At 49.0% G+C, this 24,768-nt stretch overlaps 2 pseudogenes; both read left to right on the top strand.

The window, feature by feature from the left end:
- The first annotated feature begins 475 nt into the window (after nucleotides 1-475).
- Nucleotides 476-844, top strand: LOC136466824 (uncharacterized; annotated as a pseudogene).
- A 4,174-nt stretch (nucleotides 845-5,018) lies between these two features.
- Nucleotides 5,019-6,876, top strand: LOC136465312 (putative F-box protein At2g02030; annotated as a pseudogene).
- Nucleotides 6,877-24,768: the final 17,892 nt, after the last annotated feature.

Raw genomic sequence — 24,768 nt, 5'->3', positions numbered from 1 at the left:
TGATTGTAGTGCCTTTCGTCTCCCTCCATGTTAAGCTTGATCAAGATCTTATTAATTGTCCAGTAGTCAACTCAATCATAAACAGGTTTCTTTGCGTGCCGCCTCAATTAACCTCCAATTGAAGCACTGAACGAACAAATCAAGGAACGAAACTGAATGGCATTGTCATCATCCAAATTACACACCGATGCTCCCGCAATTAGGAGACCATGACTATCATCATCACAGACTAAAAAAGGTGTGGAAGAAAACAACATCAGCGTACATATACTTGTCTGTTGCTGACATGGTTGTGAATAAACCTGTGAACACACGAAACTGAATTACCCCATGGTTATGCGCGACCAGGAGGGTTAAGGTAGCAAATACTACGTCGCCTCACATCTTTTCGTTGCAAAACAGAGAAAGACAACAAAAAATTGTTTTTTGTTGAAGAAAAAAAAAGAAGTGCTGATAGCCGGTTCTTCACTTCTTCATGCCCAGCCTATCTTGCATCTAGTGTCCAGCCATTCGCAACTCAGCTCCCTTGGCCGCTGCCTCCGCTGGCACTCTCCACAGGTGGAATGGTCTGCAGGAGCAGGAAATGAAAAAGGAGAATAAGCAGGAGGGTCTTGTGTAGGAATTGGGTCGAACATGTGGTGTGCACGGTGGCAGGGGTGGAAGGGCCGTAGAGACGAACCATGTCAGGCTTGTAGATGTTGTGGACGATGGATGCACCAGCGAGGAGGGAGGCGACGATGACAACAGAAGACCACGCGAGGGATGGAGTCCCCGTCGGCACCCGGCCGCCACCAAATCTCTTGCCACCGTTCATCCTCGTGAGTCGTGAGTCTGATGCCTTGGCCTGTTTGGATAACTAGAAATGAAACTCATTCCAGGAATTGTATTCTGGGAATTAGATTAAAAAAGAAATGAAATAACTAGTAGTTCAATTCAATTTTCTTGTTTGGGTGCACATGGAATAGTTTTCTAAGAAACAATTTCAAATTTTGTTTGGATGATTAAAAATATATCTCCAAAGACAGCTATCTGCCTATCTCTACGCGAACAAGCATGGCATCTCTCTCCTTCCACAAGAAAACTTATTCTTTCTCTAAACAGTAAACCTTCTCTCTACATGGAGTTTGGTTCTCTCCAAAAAAAAAAGCATGGCTCCTCTTTACACAGCAAATTTGTACACAGAATAAGCATAATCTCATAACAATGCAACAAGAACCATTTCATTTATGTAAAAATTGAGGCCTAACCAACAAGGATAACTTATTTTCTGTAAAAATCCAAGCAACGCAATTCCATGTATACTAGATTTTAAAAAGTAAAAACAGTTTATTAGTTCAGGCAGTTGACATGCACCTTTCAAAAAAGTATAAAAATGGAATCATATATCTCACTGTTTGAAAGTGTTCATCCAGAAAAGCCAGTGATCTATTGTACTCAATCTAGTGTACTAATAAATAGCAAATAATAAAAAACGTAGTTGATCTCACTTCTAGAACAAGGTCAGATAGCATCACAAAATTTTAAGAACGAACTCACAGAGGCAGCTAATGTAAGGCCAAGGAGTAGCCAAGATATTAGGAAATCAATGCCTTGCAGATGCAGTTCAGAAACAAAGAAAGAGAGCCAAAAGCGTGTAATTGTATCTAGTGCAATATAAGGCCCAGAATCATGTCAGCTTCCTTGTTTTCTTTTCCATCCTACTAAACAAGTGCTCTAAATTAACCCAAAAACACCAATCATAAGATGCCACTCTACCATCGTATACAGTACCAAAAGGCCACCCACCTCATGACACCAAGTTTGATGACACCCAACATCAAGCAAAGAATAATATACTAGGCATTATTTGTATTAAACAGCAGGTAATGAACTAAAATAACTAATTATCTGTATTAATATAGGTAATCACAAAAAAGAAACAGTGCATCTATTGACTGTTAGGCAAAAAGGCACTTGCAAACTCATTCCTGCGTTTGGCAAATAATTAACCATATCACACCACAGTGGTGGAACCAGGATTTTGACCCAAGGTAGTCCTAGCTAAATTTACTGTATGCAATTGAGTATAATCTAAATTCATAATTTGGTATGCATAATATTTGTAAGAAATTCAGCATACAAACAGGAGATTGTCAAAAGCATGACACACATTTAAAAGGTCTCCTGGTATCTTACATTCGACGAAACAAGTTGAAAACTTTCACAGACGCAATATAAATAATTCTAAGATAAACCAATCATTTCCGTGCTTCATGCCTCAACTATATGACAATAATTACAATGTGTAGGTAAGCTGACATGAGACTTAGCCTAATAGAACTAGAAAATGTCATGACATTATAATAAATTTATCTCTCCACCAAATATGCTCAATGTTGCTCTATTTAAGAAATTGAAAAAAAAACATTATAGCAAATAACAATGTCTATTGCCTAGGAGTACTAGCAGCCTAGGTAAGGAACGGAGACTAATGCCAAATATGCTCAGTGCTCACCACTGAATAATACGAGGCGAGGAGACGCTGCAGTCTGCAAAGGGGATGTCCGCTACTCTGGCTTTCCAGAGGTGAAAGGCCGATCTACCGATGCACGTCGGTGAATCGACGTTCGCTGGCACTCCGGCAGGCCGCCTGTTGGTGCCCTGCGCCAAGCGCCCCCGCCGGCTGCCAGCAACCTGCGGCTGAATCCCTATAACGTTGGGCGGGGCTAAGCGGGAAGCGGGGCACGGCTGGCGACCGGGTGCCGGAGCAGATGATGGGCGGGGCAGAGCGTGAAGCGGAGCACGGCTGGCGACCGGGTGCCGGAGCAGAGGAGGGGGCACGGCGCACAGAGGAACGGAGAATGGGGGCGGTGGCGGCGCACAGCGAGGCGAGGCCATGCGCCGTTCTGTACAGATGCAGAGTTCTCTCCATCATCCCTTTCCGAGTACACAGCACTACAGAATACAAATAGCACCAGTTGCCTAATGGGCCACCCATTCCTTAGCCTCGGCAATCGGTTTAAACCGAGAGTTCGGTCCCGTTTGTTCGGTTTTTAAAAATTTCGGTTCCAAGACATAAAGAACCGATCGGTTGTCAAACCGATAAGTTCGGTGTCGGTGTATTCGGTTCGGTTTTCGTTTCTACCGAACAAACCGACGGAATACATCACAGAAAAACAGGTAGACAGTGAAGCGCACAGATCACAATTTCTCAGCACAAATCCACAGATCCACCTCGTTTCCTAGTCTTACATGTCCCCACGAAAGTTAAAAAAAAAAATCAAAACAAGCAACTTTTGAAGCAAGCAAGGGTCGGATGGCTCTCCAGATTAGATCTAATAAAAAAAAAGAAGCCAGGAGAAGAATACGAATCGAAGAATGCAACTGTCCGGTTCCGTCCAGCCACTCAAAACATGCAAGCAAGGGTCGCTTGCCTCGCTCAGCGGCTCGAGAAGACGAGCTCTGCGGCGGTCGCGCAGGCCGCAGGCGCAGATGGCGACTCGATGCGTCGTGCCGCCGTCGCCGATGAGGCCAGTCGCGCCACTCCGTCGTAGCCGCGGAGGCCTGCCGCGCTGCCTCGCCGTCGCCCAGGAGGCCGGCCGCGCTGCCCAGCAGTCGTCGAGGCAACTAGCCGCCGCCAGCCCCGAGCCGATAGGGTTGTTTTTGAGGAGTAAAATAATGCGGACTGCTGGCTGCTGAGAGCTCGCCGCTCGCCGCTCGCCGCTCGCGGCGGCTTGTAAACCTCGCGTGATGCCTTGGGCCGTTAATGGGCTGATGGCCTGCTGCTGTTAGTACTGTGCGGTACGCTACCTGCACTGCTCGGTGGCTCGGTGCTCCTCTGATACTTCGGTTTGTTCGGGTGATCGGTTTGTTCGACCCTGAAACCGAAACAGAAGCCGATGATCGAAATTTCCAGAGTAAAAACCGAGGCCTTGTTGAGATCACTTCAAAGTTCCAAGTTTTTTCACTCTCTCTCCATCACATCAATTTTTAGACGCATGCATGGAGCATTAAATGTAGGTAAAAAAAATAACTAATTGCACAGTTTGGTTGTAAATCACGAGACGAATCTTTTGAGCCTAGTTAGTTCATGATCGGACAAAGTTTGTCAAATACAAACGAAACGTGCTACAGTGTCCAGATTGCAAAAATTTACAATCTAAACAAGGCCCGAAGCGGAAATTAAAAACCAATATTTCGGTTCGGTTGGGTTTTCAGCTTTCGGTTTAAAAGTGCCCAGCCCTTCCGGCCCGTAGCAGCGTGTGCAGGGTCGGCGGAGTCGTAGGCTCGTAGTGCGCGAGGCCCAGTAGTCACCGAAGACCCTTCGGAGCTTGTCAGCAATGCATTGCTGCTTTACTTGTCTTGTCTGTGGTATTTGCTTGACAATGATGCGTAACTTAGGTAAAGAAAAATATCACGACATTTTAAATTTAGCTTGTGCTTGTTTAGTTTTTCCTCATATTGAAACACTGAGTATGTTTGGTAGTTTCAAATAAAAAATGGAAGAGGCTAGCGCCCGGATGTCCACGCCTGCTGCGTTCGTTTTCCACACATGCGTCCGCCGGCCCCAGCACGCCCCGTCCGCAGGTCCCCGGCATGCCATGTGGCCCGTCCGCAAGCCCTCTACTCACCCTGTCCGCAGGACCCGGCTTGCCACATTTCATCCCCTGGCGCCTCGGGCCATGACCCCATCACCCACTGCGTCCCCGTGACTCTCCGAACATACCTCTGAAATATGAAACACTTGAATGCAACATACGTCTAAAACAAATGAAATATTTGGAACATACACTTGCAACATATATGTGAAACATATGCAACATCCAGATAAAACACTTGCAACGTACGTCAGAAACAGATGAAACATTTTATATACGTATTGCAACATCTAGATATATTTTTGCAACATCCAGATAACACAACTTGAAACATTCGTCCCAAGCAGTTGAAACACCTAGAAAATACACTTGCAACATGTGATTTTAATGCAATGTCACCTTGCTACTTGGGCGGTTTGATACTCATCATTACGGAGCTCGATGCCGGCCGCGGTGCGTGGAGCTCGCCGGTGCGGCAGCGGCGCGGGCGACTCGCCGGCGGGACAACGTCACACGAAACTCCTCACCTCGCCTGCTTACTAGAGCATTCATCGTGGAGGTTCGCCAGCTCGGTGGAGACAGATGCGGTGAGCGGGCAGCGCGGTGGAGGTGGCCACGGCTGGCGAATAGCGCGGTGGCGGCGGTCGTGACGGAGCAGAGTGGGGAATGTTCTGGGTGACTGATGTGCAGTAGAGAGACTAGGGCAACTGCACCGGAGCATAGAAGGCAGAGCGGTTGTCTAGGCCGGTCCGCATGCCCAGCAAGCGAGCGTCTGGGACACTAACGATAAAAAAAAACCCGACTGCATGCGATTTACTCAGACACCTGATGATAGAAACAAAATCCCGTATGGGTGTTGGACGCAAATCCGTTACGGTTACGGGTGGCACGTCGTCTGTCGTCAGCAAGTACCTAACCAAGTTCTAATCTGAGCGCAACTCCTTTGCTTTTGATCTACATACAAAATCGAATTAACACAAGGAATACGATCGATCCACCAACATGCCCCAGCGCCACGACCGGCCAAAAGATCTCGGCACGTTCGAGACGCGCCGGTGGTGCCGCCGGTTCAACCCAACAAAGTGATCGTCGAACACATTCTGGCGCGCGTCCCGGCCGCTGCCATCGTTCGCTTCCCGGCGGTCTGCCGAGAGTGACGCCCCGCGCCCACCTCCGATCACTTCGTCCGGGCGCACCAAGCCGTCGTCAGAGCCGCTGCCCAGCCGCCGCCGGAGATCGTTTTCTTCGCGCCCACCGCCGCAGGCTCTACCACCACCACGTGCTTCTACTCCTCGGTGCTTACGTCAACCGCACAGCAGAACGGCGGCTCGTCGGCCCGCGAGCTCGTGACCGTGGACGACATGCGCGCCGTCGATCTGGTTATGTCGGGCACCAAGCCCTGCCGCGGGCTCACCCTCCTCTTCCAGGCCAGCGTGTCCGCGTACAACGTCTGCAACCTCTCCACTGGAGAGCACGTCTCCCTGCCCCGCTGCACATGGGCTAGGAGAGTGACCGCTGACGGTCCCTACGTGCTCTCGAGCACCGGGCTCGGCTTCGACCCGGCGGCCAACGAGCACAAGGTGGTTAGGCTCTTCGAGGACCGGAATAAGCAGCCGCACTGCGAGGTGTACGGCCAGAGGTCCGGCGGATGGCGCCCCTGATCTGGACATGTGCCGCCGCACGCACCCAATGACCCAAGGGTCTCTGTAGCCGCCCCCCGGTGTTTGTGAATGGGCATTTCTACTGGCACATGAACACTGCGATGAACTTGATGACCCGGAAGCCCACTTGTTCGGAACGCCGGAGCTCACCATCCTGTCGCTCTCCGTGGATATCGAGCAGTTCGGGTGGATACACCCGCCGGAAGCACGGGCGCGCTACACCTTCCATCTCACCGACCTCGACGGCTTTCTGTGAGCCGTGGTGGACACTCGCCTCACCGTGGGACAGTACGAGCTCTGGACTTTGACGGCTGCCGGCTCGACGACGTCGCCATGGTCGTTGCGCTGCCGCATCAGCTTGGCGAGCCTGCCCCAGCCGATGAGGGACGCCTTGCGCTGGGTTCCGCATGCTCCCGCTCGGCTCCTCGCCCGGAGGAGAAATCCTTCTCTCCACGAGCCGCCACGAGGTGTACGCCTACGACCCTGAGAGCAACCGTGTTCACAGGGCGTTCTCCACGAACGACTTCATAGACACCCTGACGCGCGAGTCGGAGCTGCTACTCAATATCGCCATACATGAGGAATGGGTCACCCCGTCTGCCGCCGCCCTGGGGCCGGTGATGATGTGGGCAGGCTGAAGATGAAGCTCGGCAACCGGATTGTTGCCAGGCAAGGAGGACGAGGACCTACGGACTGTCGTAGAGACGACGTCACTGTTATGGTCATGCGGATGTTCTGTGTTCATCAGCACGCCTCCCCGGAGTCTAAGAGGCACGCGGCGCACACGAGCGACGTCGCAAGGAGCACCGCGCAGATGGAGAAGCCGCAGGCGGCAGAGGAGCTCGAGGTGGCGCCGGCCATGGCTCGTATGTGCGGGGAGGAGTGCGCGTGAGTGGGAGGGAGGGAGGAGGAGGGGAGGAGCTCGAGGTGGCCGCTCTGCTGAGGGAGGGAGGGAGAGAGGAGGCGCCGCTCGGCTGAGGACGGAGAGTGAGAGGAAGAGAGATGGTAGTGTTGAACCCTAAGTTCATGTGACACACGAAGACGGCTATCGGTCCTCGCCTAGGCTTGTTGGGCCTCGGCTTTTTCAGAGGCGGGTCTTATAGTGTGCCTGTCTCTAAAAATAGATTTATAGAGGTAGGCACCTTAAAACGACCGCCTCCGAAAATATGTCATTTTTTGAGACGGTTGTCTTAAGGTGCCCGTCTCCATAAATTCATTTTTAGAGGCGGGTATTTCTTGACCACCTCCGTAAATAAAAATGATCGCCTCCGTTAATCGCCCAGCAATTTCCGAGGCGGTTGGATTTTTTTTACCGTCTTAGTTAATAAAAGAGCACCGTCTTGCAAAATTATTTGTGTAGTAGTGCAATACGTCCTAATAACATCCAGGGATGCAAGTAGGCTAGCCCGTGAACTTATATAAAGATTTAGGTTGCCGCTTAATTAAGCGGCTCATAAAATTAAACCTATATACGAGTTTAGGGGCTAGCTCTTTTATATGATCCTAGTGACATTTTTTAGTTTTATCTTGAATAATTCATTATTTTATAATATCGATGCAGGCCTAGCTTCTCACATTGCTTTGTTACATACATGTACGTGCATATTTGTTTATCTGTAGACTTGGATTTGCTTGAACCGTAGCCAACTGCAAGGAGCCCTATCCATTGGACAAACCTTTATATTAACCACACCTCATCACTTCATCGGTACAAACAGACCATGTATATGTATGTTTCCTTTTGCATGGACGATGGATCAATAAATCAGTGAACAAACTATATGTTGTTTATTACTAATTTCTCTTTCTTCCCTTCTGGTTCACGGGCCCAACGAGCCAGCTTGAGTTAGTTACCGAGCTGAGTCGAGCTGGACTTTTGGCTTGTTAGCATACCAACCAAGCCGAGCCAGCTTGTTATCCTAACGAGCCAGACCGAGCCAAGCCGAGTTGGCTTGATATCCAGCCCTACCTAAGATGCACATTGAACCCTACCTGGCTACCTAAAAACTCTCCACTCAAAAACTCAAACCACATAATGCTCGCCCCCGACAATAGATTCGAATTGCAAAATGTAAACAAAAGGCCTATCTCGATGTAGCTCTACACTTCAGAGAATAGCATAATAATGATTAATAAACGAGAGAATAATCTAACCTACCGAGCAAGCTCATGGTTTTTTTGAGACAATGTGCACTATGATCCAGCTCCTCCCTCGTCAAGTTCGGGTGAAGTTGCTTCCGCAGACGTGTCTTCTACCTCAGTTGCTTCTGCTTCCACGCGATGGGTATCGCCGGCCGGCAAGAAGTACCACGCGGGGCTCGACACGCCTCCGGTCGACACCGCTGGCCACCGGATGGAGGCTCCGGTTGCCATGCTGTAGACCACAGCCTCGCAGTCTCCCCCGTGCAGGTCATCCGAGTAGTAAACGCTGTTGGCGCTCACACCCTCGCCGCGCACCACCGCTGCGTCGTTCAAGCCGACGAACAGCGCGTTACCTCGCAGATCCTTCGCCTCGACCACGCTCCAACACGAGCTGCGTGGCCAGTTCCCGGGATCGAACCTCAGAACGAAGACGTCGCCTTCAAAGATGTGGATCCATCGCCGGACTCCTCCTGCCGGCGCGGCGACGGTCGCGTTGCCAGCAACGATGGGCCCACTACTACAGGAATCAATTTGCGCAACGTGGCCAAAATACGCTCCGTGGCGGGCACCTTTTTTGCCCGCCACGGTTAACCGGTGGCCGGCCAGCGAGGCCGGCCACCGGGGCGCCCGCTGCGGAAAATTGGTTTACCGCGGCGGGCAACCTTACCTGCCCGCCGCAGGAAATAGTTATTTACCGCGGCGGGCGGTATGAATCGCCCGCCGCGGTTAATACGGTTTACCATGGCGGGCTCTTTAAACTGCCCGCCGCGGTAAAGACTTGATTTACCGAGGCGGGCGTTTTATGTTGCCCGCCGCGGTAAAGCCTGTACAAATACAGACCACAGACCCTCCTTCTTCTCCAGGGTCTTCCTCTCTCAAAACTCATGGGGGGAGGCTTTGCCCTAAAATTTGAGGAAACTTTTGATTTGAGTTGAAGGGCTTGGATTTGAGGGAGGAGGACATCATAAGAGGTTCATAAAGGCTCTCCCTCTCTCCTTCCATCCTCTCTCTCTATTTCCATCACCTAGAGTTCTCTTTAGATCTAGATCTAGATCTAGATCAATTTTAATGGAAAAAATGATGTCATGTATTTCTTTAACTTTAGATTCATCATAGATGCATGCTTCATCTTTCACATCGTCATTTCCTCTCTTTTTCATGATTTTGGACGTAAAAATCATCAATTTCTCCTAATTCTTCTTTATTTAATGTTGATTGTGATGGATAATGTTCGCAGATATGATGGATAGATCGGAATGGATGTACCGAATCGATAGAGTGAATGATCTGCGGTACCTCTTTGAATTAAGGAAGTTTATTGCGGCTGGTAAAGCTCACCGTGAGAGACTGAAGCGGATGACAATCATATGTCCATGTTCTCGTTGCAAGAACCTGAAAGCCCACCGAGACAGCGAGGTGCAAACTCATTTGATCATGTATGGTTTCATCGAGGGCTACACAGTCTGGACATTTCACGGCGAAAGAGTTGGTGCGAGTGGCGGTGCATCTGGAGTTACCTCTTCGATGCCGACGACGACAGCACCACCGGTGAATAAAGATCCTTCCACAGCAGCTGCGCCAGCCGATAGTGACAACAGTTGTCGTGATTACATCACGGTGGATGATGTAATGCAAGACATGGCCGACGAAGCCGGCGACGGTGGTGATGGTCAGGATACTGTGAGCCAACCCGAGGATGTGCAGCTTGTTGAAGATCTAGTCAAACACTTCGATGAAGACGACGTTGTGTTGGGTTGCCCAAAGTGGTTGGAGAATTTTAGAGAGTTGAAACAGGCGGCAGTTGATCCTCTCTATAAGGACGGCGGCGATTGTCCAAAGGAGTGCACGGCGCTCCGTTTTAACCTCCATATGTTGATGTTGAAGGCTCGTCATGGTTGGTCTGACACTAGCTTCAATGAGTTGTTAAGCTACCTTGCCACCACGTACCCAACGGCTAACAAGGTGCCCTGCCAATACTTATCGGGCCAAGAAGCTGATTCGGCCAGTGGTGATGAAGCTTAGAAAGTTTGATGCATGCCCTAACCACTGCATCCTATATCGGGGCAATGAGTATGAGAATTTGACGAGTTGTCCGCACTGCGGCTTTAGTCGGTACAAGAAAAATGCTGGTTGTCGTGTGGATGCAGAAGACGAGGGAGGCTTGCAGGGGTGGTCGGAAGAAGAACAAGAAGGGGGCAAAGAAGAGCAGTGTGGCCAAACAGATCTCGGCTCAGCAGGACGATGAAGAAGAGGGTTACACGCACAGGAAAAGTCCAGCACTGTTGGTGTGGTACCTGCCCGTGACCGATCGCCTACGTGCAATATTCGGGAACCCGGACGATGCCAAGCTCATGTCCTGGCATGCATCTGCTGACCGCCTGAACGACGATGGCAAGCTACGGCACCTATCCGATGGCAAGCAGTGGAAGGATTTCGACGAGGCCTACCCGGAGTTTGGCAAGGAGCCCAGGCATGTTAGGTTCGTGCTAAGTACCGACGGGATGAACCCGTTCGGTGAGCTTAGCAGCTCGCACAGCACTTGGCCCTGTCGTGCTCACCATGTACAACCTACCTCCCCATCTATGTCAGAAGCGTAGGTACCTTATGCTGACCATGCTTATCTCCGGACCGAAGTAGCCCGGCAACAATATAGATGTGTTCCTAGAGCCGTTCATGGAGGAAATGAAGATACTATTTGATGTTGGGGTCCAGATGGTGGATGCATCCCACAAGGAGAAGTTCACACTAAAAGCAATCATCTTTGTCACCATCACCGATTACCCCAGTCTCTTCTCACTGTCGGGGCAGATCAAAGGGAAGACCGGCTGCGTAATTTGCATCGACGGGACCTGCTACACTTACCTTAAGGGATCCAATAAGATGGTGTACACGAGGCACAGACGGTTCCTCAGCAAAAAATCACAGGTATAGAAGAAGTATTATGAACAAATACTTTGACAATCAGGATGAGCCGCAGCGTGATCAACCGACGCAGACTAGTTGGGGGACAAAGGTGTATGAGATGGTCAAGGACATGGATCAGGTGGAGTTTGGAAGAAGAAGAAGCCGCCTGAAGAGGGGAGCAAGCAGACAAGGAAGCGAAAGCGGGACCAGACGGAGGAAGTCCCCTCCGCCATTCCTTTCAAGAAGAAGTCAATTTTCTTCAAGTACCTGTCGTATTGGAAAACACTGAATACACCCCATGCCATCGACCGCATGCACCTGGAGAAAAATGTCTTTGAAAGCACGATCGGTGTCCTACTGGACATCAAGGGCAAGACAAAGGATGGTATTAAGTCACGGACGGATCTTGTCAATCTAGGCATCAGGCCGGACCTTCACCCGGGACCGCCTCAGAACGGTAAAGTCGATATCCCGGGTGCGGCCTACAACCTAACGCAAGACGAGAGGATGACTTTTCTTAAGTTGCTTAGGGGTATCAAGGTGCCGACTGGTTTCTCTTCCAACATCAAGAGCCTGGTCTCCATGAAAGACCTCATAATGACCGGCTACAACTCACACGACTTGCCACGTCATGCTGATGGTGTTCCTACCAATTGCGATTAGGGCTATCCGTCCAGAGTACGTGAAGATGGTCATCACATGGATGTCATACTTCTTTAATCGCATCACTCAGAAGGTCATTGATAAGGCTGAGCTGCCTGCCCTGAAGGAGTTCATCGCGGAGACCCTTTGCCAGCTCGAGATGTGCTTTCCACCATCTTACTTTGATATTATGCCACACCTAATGATGCATATGGTCGATCAGATCCATCAACTAGGCCCCGTGTACCTACACCAGATGTGGACGTACGAGCGGTTCATGTCCACCCTCAACAGATACGTCCATAACCGCGCTTACCCGGAGGGCTCTATGATCGAGGCATACACAACGGAGGAGGCCGTGAACTGGTGTATGAGGTACATAAGAGATGGGAGGGTGATTGGGTTACCTGTCCATCACCACGAAGGCAAAACCTCAGGGATGGGGTGCACAGGCCGAAAAGTGCGCACTGATGTGGCAAACCGAATGGTGCAAGAAGCTCATTACAGCATCCTTCATCAGTTAGTGAGCATGGAGAAATATATTGAAAAGAACCTGGAAGAGATCCGCGACGCTAATGATGGACAACGCACGGAGGCATGGGTCCAGAACCATCACAAGAGCAATTTCGTAGAGTGGCTCAAAGAGCAACACATACCCCTTGAAGGATGCCCTGATGAAGATACGGAGACCGTTAAGAGGACTTGTGTTAGGCCCATCCAGCCAAATCACCACATGGCAAGGGTATGGACGTCCAGGGCTATAGGTTCCACACGAAAGACAAGGACAAGAAGAGCTTCGGCACAGAACTGCGGTGTTCGATACGAGGGTGAAGAAGAGTACACGGGCCAGAGGAGGCAATACTATGGGCAAGTTGAAGAAATATGGGAACTTGACTACGGCCAGAACCTACGCATAACCGTCTTCCGTTGCCAGTGGGTCAAACCGAATGCGGTTGTAGTGGACAGTTATGGGCTAACCACCGTGGACCTCAAAAGTATCGGCTACAAAGATGACCCATGGGTACTAGCAACCAATGTCGCACAAGTGGCCTACTATATATATGCAGAGGACCTAAAAAGGCATGTGGTTGTGTCTGGAAAGCAGCGGATTGTGGGAGCTGATGGGGTGCAGAGTCCCGAACAATACAACAACTACGTAGAGCTCGAGCTTTTTACCGATCATCCAAAGAAGATCAAGGCCGTCGAGGACCGATTCAACAAGTCCAGGATGATGCCAGTGGGCCCGCCCCGATGGTGAGAAGAGGACGGTGAAAGCACCTGCACCAAAATGATTTATGTATCCCAGAGACATATATGTAATAATATAGCTCGATCTATTGAAGACAAGTTCTGTAACTTATTATTAATATCATGGAACCATACTACTCTACTAGTACTACTGAATCTACTACTACTACTATACAATACTACTCTACTAGTACTACTCAACCTACTACTACTATAGAATACTACTACTATCTATTGTACTAATACTACTCTCTACTACTCACATGTACTCTACTACTACACAGCACTACTCTACTACTACTACACAGTACTACTCTACTACTATACAACACTACTCTCTACTTACACAACACTACTCTCTACTACACAGTACTACTACACAACACTACTCTCTACTTACACTACTTACACAGTACTAAATATCAGTGCCCATAAATTTTAGATTAATAAGTTTTAGATTGGTAATAAATATCAGGGAGGAAATGAAAAAATATTAATCGTGGCGGGCACGTAACAGCGCCCGCCGTGGTTAATCGATTAACCGTGGTGGGCAATTTAAGGTGCCCGCTACAGTAAACATTTACCGCGGTGGGCGGATTATATTGCCCGCCTGTGGTTAATCCATGCGCTATATATGTGCCACTGCTCGCACAAATTTTCTTATTGCGTCGCGCCCTCGAATTCGACCCGAAGGGCTGCCGAAATATTGCGCCGCTGCCGCCATCCCTGCCGCCGAGCTCCTCCATGGTGACCCCCGCCCCCATCCTCCTCCCCCGTGCCCGTGCCCCGCCCCCCGTCCTCCTCTCCCTTGCCTGCGCCCCGTCCCCGTGCTCCTCCGGCACCCCGTCCCTGGAACCCTAGCTCTGGTGCATCGCTAGCTCCGACCCGTCCGCCGCTGCCAAATTCCTCGACGACCTTCTCCACCCTTCTCCAGTTCAGGCAGCACTACACAGCGCGCAAGGAAACAACGCCACCAGCGGTACGTGACCTAACCTCTGCATATATTTCGGATAGAGTCAAAACTATGCTGTGCCACATCAGGACTGATGTCTAAGTAAACTTCTGTGATGTGGACTTGCATTCTTGTGTACAAGGTTGGATTTTGTATAATGAGTAAACATAGCATTTGTGATTTCATTTTTTTTATTTATGAACTGAAACTATGAAAACAATTATGAAACCATGTCTGTTCATGAAAATTAGTAATGTGCATATGGAATGTCTACAAATAATGAAATAAAACATGTCTGTATAATCCTGCTGCTTGGTTTGCATGTCTCATGTATCTAAGATATTTTTACTATATTCTAGTACAGTTAAATGGCATATTTTTTCCTTTCATGTGAATACTTATTCAATCTGCTATCAGTTATATATTTTCAGTAATCAAACCTCCAATTGGGGGGCATAGATACTGTGAGGTTATTTTGCAGTTGTATGAACTACTAAATGACCTTCATCGTATTTCACTTGAATCTGACAGGACACGCACAGCTATAGCTTTTGCCTGTGAACACTACTAGTATACTGCCTACTACTACTCCCTCCTCCTCTACTCCTCTACTCCCTCCTATACTACTAGTATACTACTACTACTGCCTACCTCTACTCCCTCCTATAATACTACTAGTATACTACTAGTACTGCCTACTACTACTCCCTCCTCCTCTACTCCTCTACTCCCTTCTATACTACTAGTATACTACTACTGTCTACTACTACTCCCTCCTCCTCTACTCCTCTACTCCCTCCTATACTACTATTCTACTACTGCTGCTCCTGTTTTTGATTTGTGAAAGGTTTTTGTTTAATGGGGCTGGTTCCTTTTTTGGCATATGCAATGATGAACTTTTTTGGCATTTGCCTCTCTTGCTTGTCATTGGCAGTTTGGCATTGCCAATTGCCATGATGCCCATTAATCCACTGCCTACACTCTACTACCTACACTCTACTGTCTACTGCCTACACTCTATATCTTGATGCAAATTTTTTGATTTGTGAAAGTTTTTTGAGATGGCTAGCTACTACTTATCCCCTTACTAGTACTCTACTGCTTGATGCAAAATGGTACTTGTATTACCTATTTCTCTCTACCATTGTTGTCTTACTACTGCTGCTGCTACTCTGAATTCAACTGAACTGCTATACTACACTTGGTGAATTTTGAACTGCTATACTACTGATCTATGATGCTTTTGGTGACCCGTAGCATTTGAATTCAATTCTTTTTGCTGTCTATGATGCCAAAGAAATTTATGACAAAATTCTGAGCATATGCCACTGCCTATAATGCACCTTGCCTTTAAACTAATTCTGAGCTAAATTTGTGAGAATTTTGAGATGAATTGGTCACTCTACTGCAATTTTGCCAAATTTGATATAATTTGTGAGAATTTTGAGATGAATTGGTCACTCCCTCCTTTACTACTAGTATACTACTACTACTTGCCTACCTCTACTCCCTCCTGTACTACTACTAGTATACTACTACTACTGCCTACTACTTTCTAGTAGTATACTACTACTAGTATACTACTACTACTGCCTACTACTACTCCCTCCTCCTCTACTCCTCTACTCCCTCGACTACTATTCTACTACTGCTGCGCCTATTTTTGATTTGTGAAAGGTTTTTGTTTAATGGGGCTGGTTCCTTTTTTGGCATATGCAATGAAGAACTTTTAAAATTATTGCTGAGGCAGTGGCATATGCAATGATGTGACCCCTTTTATGCTGAGGCAGCGGCGATGATGATCGAGTGCCCCCGCTAAACTAGGATGGCTTGTATACCAGATACAAGCAACCAGTTTAAAAGCAATGTGATGACAATGGGGCAAATCTGAGCCAACTACTACTAACTTTACTACTCTAGTACTACTCTACTTTACTACTCTATAACTGTGTCTATACAACTGAAATATGTATTCATTGTAGCTTTCCAATGGCGGAGGAACCGATAAGCGAATGGCGCGACCCTACCCCTAGCGCATCATCATCAACTAGCCTCGAGAGCCAAGTGTCCGTGACCCCTGAGGCCAACAAAGAAACGTCATACAGAGGACGAAGATGATCCGACCTACCAACCGAGGGACGACGAAGTTGAAAGTGCGCGGTCTCCAAACCCTGAACAGATGCCAGTGGTGCCTCGAGAATTGAATTTCGAGGAGGAACAAGTCAGTGACAAAGAACCCCCCTGCTCCATCTCCAACCACTTCAGGCAAATCTAGTGGTCAGAGGACAAAGCTGAGAAGGGGGGAACACGGGAGGCACCGAGGGAAATCCACGGTGAAGTCCATGTGATCCATGAGGTGGGACTAGAGGGAAACCCGTTGTCGCCACCCATGGTCCTTGCCAAGTTCAGCAACCAGGTGGCATGTATAGTCAAGGACAAGGTGGAGATCACTTGGGAGGAGTGGAACAATGTCCCGGTCAACTACAAGACACATATCTGGGGTGAGGTGACAAGGAGCTTCCATTATCCCGAGGACACCGATCTGGACAAGTGCAGGGAGTGGGTCATGCACGTGGCAGGAAGAGCCTTTAGAAACTTCAAGTCCATGCTGACCAGGTACTACCTGAAGCTAGGCAAGTCACCCTGTGTCAAATACACTATGGTGAAGGAACATCACTGGGAAGAGTTCTGCAAACAAAGAACAACAGAAGAAGCAAAGGCAAAGAGCGCCAAGTTCAGCGCACTCGCATGAAGAAGAACCTGCACCCCCACCACTTGGGCATGACTAGGGTTTGCTGGTAAGAGGCCCCAGTGGCGGGAGGAAGAAAGGGCTAGAGCTGCCGCCGGGCTTCCCGATCCGTACGACGGTGTAGACTTGAGGGCTAAGGACTTCATTTATGCCCGCAAGCCAAAGAAGCTCAAGGAGGGCGCGGGCAAGTTCAATGAGCCCAAGTTCGAGGAGGTGGAGAGGGCTCTCATCGAGGCCTGCTAAATCCAAGGACAGCTTCGAGGTTCGTAGGGGCCAGGACTTGCTGACCCTGGCGCTGGGAACCCCCGAGCACCGTGGCCGCGTCCGTGGCATGTCGTCGAAGATGAGCTGGAACTCAGTGGAGTCATGGCAATCCGACGCTGCCACATACCGGTCAAGGCAGAGGTACAAGGAGGGCATCTTTCAGAAGGGCTATGATCAAGGCGTGACCGAAATGATCAGTCGGTCCATAAAAGAAGCCTTCACGAGCAATGACCCAGATATGGTGTCGATGAGGTCATAGATGCTTCGCCAGGCTGGCGTGGCCGTGCCTCAAGTTCCACAAGGGCAAACACAAGGGCAGCCACTGCCGATGATTGAGGATCGCCCAAGGCACCCCGTCGACGACATCCGGCAACCCATGCGCGTCCACCTCAACATCCCGTTCTGCAGGGCGAAAAAGTTGACCGTGGGTGAGGGTTACATGCACCCCAAAGAAGATATCAAAGATTTCAACCAAGACCAGATCCCTGCCAACTATGCTGCCATGATACTTACATGGTATGCGACCCAATATGAAGAATTTGAAATGGAATATCCAACTGCACAAGGGGTAACGATCCTTGGAGCTGCCATTGGTTCCGAAGTCCTGTGGAACAAGGACAACATAGAGATCATTCTCTCGACACCGACTTCTACGCCGATGGCGACACCAGCATCACAACCATCCGTGGCCAGATCTTGTCCCCCCGATGATCCGAATCACGGCGACGGCGATGACGAAGGCAATGGCGAGGATGACAAGGGAAGGAAGTCGCCCCGAGGCACAAGCCCTCACCCTCGTTCTCCTCCTCCAACAACAAGTCCACCTCCACCTCCTGATAGTCCGTCTAAGGGCACAAGCAAAGGACCGGGAGGCACGGAGGAACCGGGGGCAAAGACACCGCCTGCTGCCATTGCGAGCACAAGCCACTGTCCTCCACCGTCGGCGAAGACTAAAGGCGACCAAGGGCATCTCACATACTCACTTGAGTTCGAAAGGTATGGTAGCGGCGAGCATAATTTGCTAATAACTTTTCTTTGCCATAATATGGTACTAACATTTCTATCCCAGGTCGAGATCACCTTTCTATCTATTTCCTGAATCGGATGACTGCCCCGGCCATTACGAGCATGGGAAGTTCATGATAACCAAGGCCCAGCTCGTCAACGAGGAAAGGTGGGAGACAAGGAGGTTTCATCTCTGGTACATGGAAGCGACAAAAGCTGGCCTACATGGTTTTCTAGTCAAGGTTGTGGCGGAGTACTTCCACTTGCCCGACAACGATGTAGAACTCCCCGTGGACTTCCACGACATGTACAGACTACTACGGAAACAAGACCTTGACATCGCCCAAGTCACCTTGTTCTCTATGTAAGTGATGAATTGCGAGTTTCACATATCACCTACCTTTGAATCGGTCAAGACTACTTATATATGCCACGATGGCTTGTCCTTGCAGGTTGATGGCCTATATATCCAAGGAACTAAAACTTGATGTTATCTATCTATCTCCAATGTATATTGCTCAAAGAGTCATCATTGGTTACCACCTAGATGACAATCATCCAACCATGAAAGACTTGACCAAGCGACAGAGAGAGGCGCACAGGAAGAAACTGATGGACAATGAGAAGTTGAACATTTCAAGGTACATACTAGGAGCAATGAAGAAGATCAGGAGAAATGGGTGTATCATAGCTGCCTACCACTTTGGGTAAGTCGAAGACATACCTGTAGAGATAAGTGGGTAGCTAGCTAGTATTATTATTTCTCATTGTGACCTGTATTTTGTTTCAATGGCGCAGCCAAGGCCTCGAGGGTCACTGGGTTGCATTTATCATCTACCCTCAGGATGGCAGGGCCTGCGTATTTGATTCATTGAGAATGTCAAACTTAAAAGGGTACAAGGCCTTTGAAGATTGCCTCAGAGTGTAAGTGACTGAACTGTCTTCTCATATGCGTTCTAATGCTATGCCTAATACTAGTACATTTCGTATAGCGCTTATAAGGAGTACGTGAAGGATCCTGAATGCTATGATCGAAGAACAGAGAATTTTAAGGCTAAGCATAAGAACCGCATCAAAATCAGACGCAACTTTCCGGTAAGTATTTGAAAAGTTTAATTGTGCTTTCTGTTCATAAGCGTTCTAACGCCTGTATTCTAATGCTTGTGTATCGATCATGCAGTGTGCCAAAACAACCGATAGGATCACAAACCTATGGCTTCTACGTCTGTGAGTACCTGAGGGAGTGCAAGCAGTATAGCAGCAGTTGGAGGGTGCTCAAGAATGGATTGAACTGGTGGAGAGACGTGCAGAGCACCCAACACTCCTTCAAGCAGACAAAGGTGGACATATATAAGTTTGTCTTAGACAAATGCGTGCTTGAAGGGAGCACGTTCTTCAATGAGAACAGCCAGCTAGCGATTTTACCGGAGTACGAGAGGCTGAGGAAATGGCCTACGATGATGCGTCCACAAGATTACTCCTTAGGGCATGTATAACGACTTTAATATGTAAATGTAATGAATTATCGATGACAAGAATGACTAAGTGAATGTATATATATGTATATTATCTCATGTGTAATGCCTGCATACTTTTTAAGTTTAATCTGTGAAATCTGGATGTGATTTGAATTTGAATTTGAATTTAATTATATGCCTGCTGTATTTTTTTTAATTCAGGAAATAATTTACCGAGGCGGGCAAATAATAATGCCCGCCACGGCTAACGAACATAACCGCGGCGGGCGGTTCAACGTGACCGCCGTGGTAAAAGTATATTTACCGCGGCGGGCACGTTACACCGCCCGCCGTGGTAAATCGGTTAACCGCGGCGGGCAAAGCCGCCCGCCGCGGTTAAGCCACGATTTACCGTGGCCTCTAGGCCGCGGCGGACGGCTTTGCCCGCCGCGGAAAATCAAAATCGCCCGCCTCCATTAAAGTTTGTGTAGTAGTGGCCGCCTCCATACCTGATAGAGCACGCCGTCGCAGAGCACCAGGTTCTTGGCGTCCGTGAACTTGGAGATCATGTCGTACGGTGAAGGGAAGACAACGGCGCCGTGGGGCAGCTTCGGCAGTGGCCCCACCTCCATGGGTGGCACTCGTCGGCGGCGGTTGAGGTGGAGCCAGTGGCGGAGCCACACCTGCAAAACCGGCGGTAAGTAGTATATATATACTGTATAATATAGTGTATACGCTATATTTATAAAAAAGAAAAATGAAAAAGCATATCTGGACACCATCGCTTGATGACGGGAGGCCCACGTAACGCGGCCCACTTGGCAAGTGAACCCGTACGGTATGCGCACTCTGAGTCTCCGACTCTGTACACGACGTCTCAGTTTCCTAATTTGAGTACGGAGCCACGGAGGAACACACCGCCTGCGCCTGACGCCCTGATCGGGTGAGTCGAGTCGGTGCCCACCCTGATCGGGTGAGTCGAGTCAGTGCCCGCCCTGCTGCCCTGGCCCCTGGTGCCTGCCGGCTGCCGCCCTCCGCCCTCTGCCCTCCGCCTTGCTCTGAATTGGAGGATCGCCGTCTATTTCTCGCACGTTTCGTCTGCAATATTTACGGTAATTTAATCTGTGATCTTTAGGTTTTTATAGAAAATTATTGTTTAGTCTTTTGAATGATTATCTAGTCATTTTTGTTGAGCGAGATATTTTTTTAAAGTTGATAAAAATAATATAGTCAAGACATTCATGTCCCTTCGTAAGTATCGAATAAACCCGTGGGAAAAATAGCATTGTAAGTCTCTGATACTCTTTTATGCCTATATTTAAACTATTTATATTGTATTTAGTGGATGGTCTAAATCTAATCCTTGAATTTATCGAATCACATTGTAAAATTTATAATTATCATCAAATTGTTAAAATAAATTTACCGAATTATATATGAATTTTTTTAAACTGCCCACCCTGAGCTAAAATCGTATATTCCCCACTTGGAGCACGTGCACCTGGCCGTCCTTCGCCAGGCAGTAGACCTTGCCGTCGTCGTCGCTGTACGCCACGTCGACTAGGACGACGTCCCTGTCCATGAGCAGGCCCGTGTCAACGATGTGTGCGACCGGACGTCGGACGCCCTCTGCACGGTGACCCTGTTGGCCCGGCACAGGCTCACCGCGGTGAAGTCGAGCGGCGTGGGGCTCGGCGAGAAGACGATCTTGGGCGCCGGCTCGTCCGTGGGCCTGTAAAGCTCCGGGTCCAGCGGGATCTCCTGGCCCGTGAACAGGTTGAACAGCAGGGGCGCCGCGGGCGCCTCGGCGTCGCCCGCGACGAGGGCGAGCCACCCGTCGCGCGAGGCGCCGACGCAGCGGCAGTCCACGGCGCCGATCCCAGTCGGTCGGTGCAGGTCGCCGTGTAGGAGCCTGGCCCAACGCCGCGCGTGGTGGAAGCAGGCCGCGAGGGTGGCCCACGGCTTCGTCGGCGGGGAGTACGGCGAGGGGCCACGAGAGCGGCGACGGGAGCGCGGAGCGCCACGCGCCGCAGACGGCGCGGCAGGAGGCGTACTCCCTGAGCGCGCAGCGTGCGGCGATCATGGAGACGAGGCATGCGTCGAGGTCCGCCCACGGCCGGAAGGGAGCTGAGGCGGCTTCGGCAGGCATGTTGATCCTGCCGCTCATAGGATTTTGGTGTAGAGAGTTGTTGAAGGACAACTTGTTCGTTTCGTCGTAAACAATCATGAATTATTTACTGTTGGCTGGATTGACTGGTTTGGTGTAAGAAAAAAATACTATTCCAACTTATAATTCAGGATCGTATATGATCGTATAAGCCTAGCCGAACATGCTAGTAGACTTGGCGTCCAAGGTACGTGCGTGCACATATACAGCACACGTGCACCTAGAGCTGACGGGTCTCCTTGGTGCTCGATCTGTAATCGACTCGTTTCGTGTACTACTACAGCTACTCTTTATTACGTTTTTGTACGTATCTCTCCTGGACTTCAGAACCTGTACGATGCTAGGTTTTGTGATTTTATAATGGGTGGCACATGGGCAAAACCTTTTTATATCGTCTATTTTCCTTGCCAAAGTTTGGATTCTGTAATTAAGAAAATTATTATAGCTAGAATTCAACTGTATCATACCGCATATATGGATGTTTTTCTCAAAGCTATGGCCTATATGTGGCAGCTGCCAACTACTCACATGCCAACAGGCTGCAGTTCTCAAAACTCTGTACTAAGCAAAACTCGCCATCTATCCAAGCGCTCGTTAACACTTAACAATGATGATCCACGTTAAAAATTGTTGTGTTCATTTTTATCAGATTGATTGGAGTATGCTTACGCCTACCAGATGCTAAATGTGTGCCGGGCAATAACTTCCAGCATTGTGTTCTCCAGGGAATTTTGGAAAATCCTGAAGATATAGGTGATTATTTGAACAAGAAGGGTGTCTATGTGATGTTTCTGCTCAGGAGGAAGACGTTACGTAGGCTTATATCTGTGTTGGCCAACGACTATGACAAAGATGCAAAGCAGTTGAATGGGACTCACAAGTCTTGTTGATGACTAAAATTGGTTCTAAGGTTTGGCAATAATATTTATCGTGAAAGGAGGCTTTGGAATACATTTTGGATCACCATATTTGAACCCAGGAGAGAAAAGAGAGAAAAAGGAAAGAAAAGATGGAACTCCTCCCGGTGAACCGGCCTGGACGGCCGAGAAACCAGCCAGGCCGGCTGCTTGCCCGTGCGCCAAGCCGCCAGGCTGCCCTGGCCACTGCCGAGCCGGCTCAGCCGTTTGAGGGGTCGGCTACGACGTCTACCGCGCCTCCTATTGATCAGCCAGACCAACTGGCTGACCGGCCAGGCCGGCTGGCCTCCCTGCAGCGCGCGCCTTGGTGCCCCCTCACCTAGATGGCCATGACCAGGCTGGTTGGCTGACCGGCTGGGCCGGCTGGCCTCTCTGCTGTGCGTCCCCCGTGCTGGCTGCTCTGCCGAACCGGCCTAGCCGGGTTGAGGGCCGGCTAGGCCGGCCTCCCTGCTCGCCTGCTGCCCAACCGGCGAGGCCGGCTTGTGACACGGCCGAGCTGGTTTCCCTGCTGCCTAGCCAGTTTGACCTTGCCCTGGCTAGGCCGGTTTGACTCGTCTAGTCTGACTCAAACTCTTTTGATCAGGATTTAGACTTGCAGCCTGTTTGCTTACTCGTGATCGTGAATTATAAGCTAGAACAATATTTTTCTCTCACACCAAACCAACCAGCAGTAAATAATCCACGATCGTTTACGACGAAACGAACAAGCCGATGATTTTTTATAGAAAACTTGAAAATTATAATTTGGGATTGTTTTTTATTGAGATAAGACCACCATCTCTCTATATGAGAGGATCACAACCGATTGAAGGACACCATATTGGGATACTCCAGGTGGCGCCGGCGCCGCCACGACCGGCCAAAAGGTCTCGGCACCGGCATGTTCAAGAGGCGCCGGTGGTGCCATTGTTTCTGTCCAATAAAGTGGTTTCGAAGAGATTCTAACACGCATCCCAGCCGCTGCCACCGTTCCGCTGCCATTATAAGAGTCTATTTTTCATTAAAAAATTTGATTAAGGTACCATGCATCTAATAAATATCCAAACAAGCTACTACATGCATCATGAATTTATCTCCATCCACAAATTCTAGATAGATAATAAAAAAGAGCTTTGTTACATTGCTTGGGAGGAAACCGTGGTTCCTCCCGCGGAATAAATTTTGGGCTAGAAAAAATAATTAAGGGTAATATGATCATTCTATTGGATAGTGAATGTGCCTTTCTCCTACCCTTTCCTTACACATGGACCAAGGCCTCACCACCGTCTCAACTCGGCATCAGTGTCGGCGTGGAGTCTACAGTGCTTTGGAGGAACCCATGGTTCCTCCTGCGGAATAAATTTTGGGCTGGAAAAAATAATTAAAAGTAATTAAGGGTAAATATGGTCATTCTATTGGATACTGAACGTTAGGGATGAAAGCGGGAACGGAAAATTCCCGTACCGACCGACACCGAATACCGGAATTCCCGACCGGATATCATTTTCTCGGGAAAAAAAACGGTTTCAGGAAGAAATCCGGGAAAATTCGGCGAATCCAGTATCGAAATCAGTTAGAGTGATTTCTCGACCGAATTAGCGGATCCCGTATTTGTTCGGGAAACCTCCCGTGGGAAATTCCCGTTTTTCCCATGGAGCAGCAAGGTTTGGCCCAGGAAGCAAGGTTTGGCCTAGGAAGAGAGGAGGCAAGGAGCATGCGGCCCATCATTCCATGCTTGGCCCAGGAATTCATGCATGGAGCACAGGAGCAGCAAGATTTGGCCCTTTGTTCATTTTTCTTTTCCATTTTCTTTTTTTGGTAGTTCTGTAGTTTTCTTTGCATAAATATTCTGACGAGCTCACTGTTTGCTATTGTTTGCATATGGATTATGCATGGTTGCTATTATTGCATCGAGCTCACCGTTTCCGGTGGTTACATATATCGATGTTTCCGTTTTGTGTTACCACTTCCCGATCGTAATCGACGTGTTCCCGTTCAAAATATTCCGTTCCCGATATCCCGTAATACCGGATTCGTTTTCCCGTCCGGCCTTCCCGTTCCCGTTCCCGTTCTCGGCCAAAAAATACAGGAGCAGGAATGGTTA

Source organism: Miscanthus floridulus, chromosome 7, assembly GCF_019320115.1.
Source record: "Miscanthus floridulus cultivar M001 chromosome 7, ASM1932011v1, whole genome shotgun sequence".
Taxonomy (NCBI): Eukaryota; Viridiplantae; Streptophyta; class Magnoliopsida; order Poales; family Poaceae; genus Miscanthus; species Miscanthus floridulus.
The sequence above is the reverse complement of the archived record's forward strand: the minus strand, read 5'-3'. Positions and strand labels throughout refer to the sequence as shown.